This window comes from Oncorhynchus kisutch, unplaced genomic scaffold, assembly GCF_002021735.2.
Source record: "Oncorhynchus kisutch isolate 150728-3 unplaced genomic scaffold, Okis_V2 scaffold4016, whole genome shotgun sequence".
NCBI classification, from domain to species: Eukaryota; Metazoa; Chordata; class Actinopteri; order Salmoniformes; family Salmonidae; genus Oncorhynchus; species Oncorhynchus kisutch.
In genome coordinates this window covers 192,501-199,784 of record NW_022265961.1, presented here as the reverse complement: position 1 = coordinate 199,784, position 7,284 = coordinate 192,501, and the positions used below count along the sequence as shown (strand labels likewise).

Sequence of the window (7,284 nt, the reverse complement as noted above, 5' to 3'; positions counted from 1 at the left end):
AATCTCTTTCTAGTTGTGTGGTATTCACCATGTTAATCTCTTTCTAGTTGTGTGGTATTCACCATGTTAATCTCTTTCTAGTTGTGTGGTATTCACCATGTTAATCTCTTTCTAGTTGTGTGGTATTCACCATGTTAATCTCTTTCTAGTTGTGTGGTATTCACCATGTTAATCTCTTTCTAGTTGTGTGGTATTCACCATGTTAATCTCTTTCTAGTTGTGTGGTATTCACCATGTTAATCTCTTTCTAGTTGTGTGGTATTCACAAAAGATAACTTTATCATTGATTACTTTATTATTGATTAATTTATTATTGATTAATTTATTATTGATTAATTTATTATAGATTAATTTATTATTGATTAATTTATTATTGATTAATTTATTATTGATTAATTTATTATTGATTAATTATTATATTAACTTTATTATTGATTAATTTATTATTGATTAATTTATTATTGATTAATTTATTATTGATTAATTATTATATTAACTTTATTATTGATTAATGTATTATTGATTAATTTATTATTGATTAATGTATTATTGATTAATTTATTATTGATTAATGTATTATTGATTAATTTATTATTGATTAATGTATTATTGATTAATTTATTATTGTCCGTTATTATATTAACTTTATTATATTAACTTTATTATTGCCCCCCGCACCTCTCTGATTCAGAGGGTTAAATGTGGAAGACATATTTGGGTTGAATGCATTCAGTTGTACAGCTGACTATGTGTCACCTTCCCCATTACATGGAAATCAATTAAGTTGTTTACTGTAGTTGATGTTTCACTACATCCATGGACTCACACACACACACACACACACACACACACACACACACACACACACACACACACACACACACACATAAGCACGCACACACACACATACGCACATACGCACATACACACACACTCACATGACTGGACTCGCCGAGTAGTCGTTGACTGGTCCTGGTTGGGTCACACTAGAGTCACATAAAGGACTCTATAGTGTGGACACATAATACTCCCACACACTGAACACACACACACACGCACGCACACACACATTGAACAGAAAACACACTTTAAACAGGTGTGTGTGTGTGTGTGTTCATGCTCACGTCAACACAGTCTGAACAGAAATGCTTCAGAGAAAATTCCTGATAACAATCCTAACTACCAAGTCCTTTTCCAGTCAAAATACATCATTTCAAATTAAGTGCATACTAGCTTCTAAAGAGTGAGCCTCGGCAAATGTCATCTGAATGATTTATCCCAGTTCAGTGGTACTGTAGGTAACCAACCGACCGCCAACCCGCCCCAGCATACTTGTTTATGAAACATTTATCACTTCAGTCATTAATTAATTGAACGATAAAAGCATGACGTGTTTTATTATGTCTGTCTGGTTAGGGATTGATTGTCAGTTCAGTGATTGGATAAACTAGTGAGTCACAGAGTCCCAAAGGGCACCCTAGACCCTACACCTTCCCTTATGGGGGGAATAGGGTGCCATTTTGGGACTCAGTTGAAGAGGAACAAGAACTGAAGGTGTGTGTATATGCATGTTCTATTTCTGTTATTACACTGTGATGGTTTGGGTGAGAGGGAGGGATCGGAGGGAGGGATCGGAGGGAGGGATCAGAGGGAGGGATCAGAGGGAGGGAGGGAGGGATCGGAGGGAGGGAGGGAGGGATCGGAGGGAGGGATCGGAGGGAGGAGGGAGGGATTGGAGGGAGGGATCGGAGGCGGAGGGAGGGATCGGAGGCGGAGGGAGGGATCGGAGGGAGGGATCAGAGGCGGAGGGAGGGATCGGAGGGAGGGATCGGAGGCGGAGGGAGGGATCGGAGGGAGGGATCGGAGGCGGAGGGAGGGATCGGAGGCGGAGGGAGAGATCAGAGGGAGGGATCGGAGGCGGAGGGAGGGATCGGAGGCGGAGGGAGGGATCGGAGGGAGGGAGGGATCAGAGGGAGGGATCGGAGGCGGAGGGAGGGATCGGAGGGAGGGATCGGAGGCAGAGGGAGGGATCGGAGGCGGGGGGAGGGATTGGAGGGAGGGATCGGAGGCGGAGGGAGGGATCGGAGGGAGGGATCGGAGGCGGAGGGATGGATCAGAGGGAGGCGGAGGGATGGATCAGAGGGAGGCGGAGGGAGGGATCGGAGGCGGAGGGAGGGATCAGAGGGAGGCGGAGGGAGGGATCAGAGGGAGGCGGAGGGAGGGATCGGAGGCGGAGGGAGGGATCGGAGGGAGGGATCGGAGGCGGAGGGAGGGATCAGAGGGAGGCGGAGGGAGGGATCAGAGGGAGGCGGAGGGAGGGATCGGAGGGAGGGATCGGAGGCGGAGGGAGGGATCAGAGGGAGGCGGAGGGAGGGATCAGAGGGAGGCGGAGTGAGGGATCGGAGGGAGGGATCGGAGGCGGAGGGAGGGATCGGAGGGAGGGATCGGAGGGAGGGATCGGAGGGGGAGGGAGGGATTGGAGGCGGAGGGAGGGATCGGAGGGAGGGATCAGAGGCGGAGGGAGGGATCGGAGGCGGAGGGAGGGATCGGAGGGAGGGATCGGAGGCGGAGGGAGGGATCGGAGGGAGGGATCGGAGGCGGAGGGAGGGATCGGAGGCGGAGGGAGGGATTGGAGGCGGAGGGAGGGATCGGAGGGAGGGATCGGAGGCGGAGGGAGGGATCAGAGGGAGGCGGAGGGAGGGATCAGAGGGAGGGATCGGAGGCGGAGGGAGGGATCGGAGGGAGGGATCGGAGGCAGAGGGAGGGATCGGAGGGAGGGATCGGAGGCGGAGGGAGGGATCGGAGGGAGGGATCGGAGGCAGAGGGAGGGATCGGAGGGAGGGATCGGAGGCGGAGGGAGGGATCGGAGGGAGGGATCGGAGGCAGAGGGAGGGATCGGAGGCAGAGGGAGGGATCGGAGGCGGAGGGAGGGATCAGAGGGAGGGATCGGAGGCGGAGGGAGGGATCGGAGGCAGAGGGAGGGATCGGAGGCAGAGGGAGGGATCGGAGGCAGAGGGAGGGATCGGAGGGAGGGAGGGATCGGAGGCGGAGGGAGGGATTGGAGGCGGAGGGAGGGATCGGAGGCGGAGGGAGGGATCGGAGGGAGGGATCGGAGGGAGGGATCGGAGGGGGAGGGAGGGATTGGAGGCGGAGGGAGGGATCGGAGGGAGGGATCGGAGGCGGAGGGAGGGATCGGAGGCGGAGGGAGGGATTGGAGGCGGAGGGAGGGATCGGAGGGAGGGATCGGAGGCGGAGGGAGGGATCAGAGGGAGGCGGAGGGAGGGATCAGAGGGAGGGATCGGAGGCGGAGGGAGGGATCGGAGGGAGGGATCGGAGGCAGAGGGAGGGATCGGAGGGAGGGATCGGAGGCGGAGGGAGGGATCGGAGGGAGGGATCGGAGGCAGAGGGAGGGATCGGAGGGAGGGATCGGAGGCGGAGGGAGGGATCGGAGGGAGGGATCGGAGGCAGAGGGAGGGATCGGAGGCAGAGGGAGGGATCGGAGGCGGAGGGAGGGATCAGAGGGAGGGATCGGAGGCGGAGGGAGGGATCGGAGGCAGAGGGAGGGATCGGAGGCAGAGGGAGGGATCGGAGGCAGAGGGAGGGATCGGAGGGAGGGAGGGATCGGAGGCGGAGGGAGGGATTGGAGGCGGAGGGAGGGATCGGAGGCGGAGGGAGGGATCGGAGGGAGGGATCGGAGGCGGAGGGAGGGATCAGAGGGAGGCGGAGGGAGGGATCAGAGGGAGGGATCGGAGGCGGAGGGAGGGATCGGAGGGAGGGATCGGAGGCAGAGGGAGGGATCGGAGGGAGGGATCGGAGGCGGAGGGAGGGATCGGAGGGAGGGATCGGAGGCAGAGGAGGGATCGGAGGGAGGGATCGGAGGCGGAGGGAGGGATCGGAGGGAGGGATCGGAGGCAGAGGGAGGGATCGGAGGCAGAGGGAGGGATCGGAGGCGGAGGGAGGGATCAGAGGGAGGGATCGGAGGCGGAGGGAGGGATCGGAGGGAGGATCGGAGGCAGAGGGAGGGATCGGAGGCAGAGGGAGGGATCGGAGGCGGAGGGAGGGATCGGAGGGAGGGAGGGATCGGAGGCGGAGGGAGGGATCGGAGGGAGGGATCGGAGGCAGAGGGAGGGATCGGAGGGATAGTGAAGGATTATTATATATATTTATATTGGCAAGTCAGTTAAGAACTAATTCTTATTTACAGTGAAGGCCCTATGTGACCCCCAATCACGGTCACACACACACAGCCTGGATTTGAACCAGGGACTGTAGTGACACCTCTTACACTGAGATGCAGTGTCTTAGACCGCTGCGCCACTCAGGTGCCTTGATTGAGGGAGAGATGAGAGGGAAGGGGTACAGAGAGAGAGAGAGAGTGAGGCAGGAATAGGGGGATGAATGGAGGGGAGGTTGTACTCTGTGTCATCCTACCTATTAGGAGGAGTATGCTGCATGTTATCAGATCAGCAGAGCTTGGGCTCTTTATTTTGGAAAAATAACATGTTATTTTGGAAAAAAGACAAGCTCCTCTTCTTGTCTTTCCAGTTTAGTGGTTGAGTTGTTTGTTATTTGTTTTCTTGGTGTTCTGCCTCTCAGCACAGAGAGACTCCCAGTAGGAGTCAAACCAGGTTAACTATGGAAAACACAGGACACATGGGTCTCCCCTCTCTTGCCCTTCTCTCTCCTCCTCCCTTTCCCCCTCTATCTCGCTCTACCTCTCTCCTTCTCTCTATCTCTCTCTTCCTCCCTTTCCTCCTCTATCTCGCTCTACCTCTCTCCTTCTCTCTATCTCGCTCTACCTCTCTCCTTCTCTCTATCTCTCTCTTCCTCCCTTTCCCCCTCTATCTCGCTCTACCTCTCTCCTTCTCTCTATCTCTCTCTTCCTCCCTTTCCTCCTCTATCTCGCGCTACCTCTCTCCTTCTCTCTATCTCGCTCTACCTCTCTCCTTCTCTCTATCTCTCTTCCTCCCTTTCCCCCTCTATCTCACTCTACCTCTCTCCTTCTCTCTATCTCGCTCTACCTCTCTCCTTCTCTCTTCCTCCCTTTCCCCCTCTACCTCTCTATCTCGCTCTACCTCTCTCCTTCTCTCTATCTCTCTTCCTCCCTTTCCCCCTCTATCTCGCTCTACCTCTCTCCTTCTCTCTATCTCTCTCTTCCTCCCTTTCCCCCTCTATCTCGCTCTACCTCTCTCCTTCTCTCTATCTCGCTCTACCTCTCTCCTTCTCTCTATCTCGCTCTACCTCTCTCCTTCTCTCTATCTCTCGCTCCCTCCCTAGATCATACACACACACAGGGATAACTTGGAGAGTTCCAGTGAGATACCTTGGAGAGTTCCAGGTTTGGCATGAGTCCTCTGATCCTCAAAAGGTTCCACAGCTGCACCATCGAGAGCATGACCTCCTGACTGGTTGCATCACTGCCTGGTATTGCAACTGCTCGGCCTCCGACCGCAAGGCACTACAGAGGGTAGTGCGAACGGCCCAGTACATACGGCCAAGCTTCCTGCCATCCAGGACCTCTATACCAGGCGGTGTCAGAAGAAGGGCTGGAACAAAAACCTGCCCTGCACATCCTATAGCTGTCCAGTACCAGTAGCAGGCTGACCCCTGGTCTAAACTAGACGTTTAAATAGGAGGTCATGTGTGGACAACACCACAAGAGTGCGCAGCGTCCTCTCTCTTAGTCTTCCTCTTTCTCCTCATCTCAAACCTCAGCCAATTCACCCCCATTTTCCTCCCTCCCTCCCCTCTTCTCTCGCTCTCTAGTCCCTGCCAGTAGCTCCAATCCATAGACGCAGGCGGCGCTGAAACCCTCTCAGCCACCCCTGCTGTCAGCGCTTACCCGACGGGGGCAGCTCGCAGCTTGAGCCGAGATAGAGAGAGTGAGAAATATGGTGGGCAATATGTGCGGTCGCAAGCTGGCTCGCCGCTCCAAATCAGCGCTGATAGTCGCGCTGACAGTTCTCCTGGTTCAGACGCTGATCGTGTGGAACTTTAGTACCCTGGATACCGGGGAAGAAGCGGGCGAAGGTGCCAATAGTAGGCGGGAGAAGAGGGACCAAGTAGGGGGCATCAACAAAGCCTACAGCCAGTACCCCCGGAGCGGGCTGCCAAAGAGGCATCACCAACCTCCGCTTGGGAAAACGGCTGTCCGACGCAAGCAACAACCGGTAAGAGTAGGGAGCGAATTTATGTCTGCCTATTATTGAGTCATTTTAACGACGATTAAAAAAGATAACGACTAGCGTGATTACCATTAATTTGATATGCTACCATCCCCCACTACGCGTGGTTTATTGTTTTGTATTGTAGGGTAGGAAGGCTGGAATTGTTGTCATCAGACGAAGCAAGAAGTCCGCGTGTATTTGGATGACAAAGATGTTGCTTAGCTGTTGTTACTCATAGATGTTGATAAACTGGTGTAAACTAACCAATCTTTAGGAATGATCGTGGTTTATTAGACTAGTGTGATAATGGACCACGGGAGAGCGTGAGAGAGCGACACGGTTAATCGGATAGGTCTACTTTAATGTAGAGTTGGTTTCTATTGGTAACGCGCTCTTACGCTGCTTTTACGTCTGACCTGTGGCAGTTTTCTAGTGACCAGCCAGGCTATTACTGTAGGCTACTGTCGGGCGCTATCAGTGTACGTGTGTGTGTGTGTGTGTGTGTGTGTGTTGCGCAGTCTCTGCTACAGTGGTAGACTCGTGGGTGGGATAATATAGCCACTGACAGGCTTAGGTAGGAGTTTAAAGATTAATTTAGCGAGAAAGAGAGAGAGAAGGAGGGGTAGAGGTCTGTCTGAAAGACCGACAGACAGTGTGTGCGTACGTGCGTGCCTGTGTATGTATTTAGTAGCGCACGTGTACACTTCCTCTCTATCGTTCTCACAGGATACCCAAGTTGTCCCAAACTCCAGAGAACTGACGCTGATTTTGTAATGACGGCCATTTATTTTCATCTCCTCCTTGTCTTCCTCCCGTTTATTTTGTCTATATTTGATAACAGAGTGCATGGTTGTTAAGTAGTGTTTTATGTCCTTGTGCATATCTAGGCTACTGTTGAGTGTGTGTGTGTGTGTGTGTGTGTGTGTGTGTGTGTGTGTGTGTCTCCTGTCTCCTCTACCCGTCCTGATGCCATTATTACATGCTGGTCCATATCTATCAGATTATGTGCTATACTGTATGGTTACTGGTCTATATCTATCAGATTATGTGCTATACTGTATGGTTACTGGTCTATATCTATCAGATGATGTGTTATACTGTATGGTTACTGGTCCAT

General features: G+C 52.8%; 1 pseudogene; it reads left to right on the top strand.

The window, feature by feature from the left end:
* The first annotated feature begins 5,754 nt into the window (after positions 1-5,754).
* LOC109886391 (xylosyltransferase 1-like) overlaps positions 5,755-7,284 on the top strand; it is a 64,102-nt pseudogene continuing 62,572 nt past the window's right edge.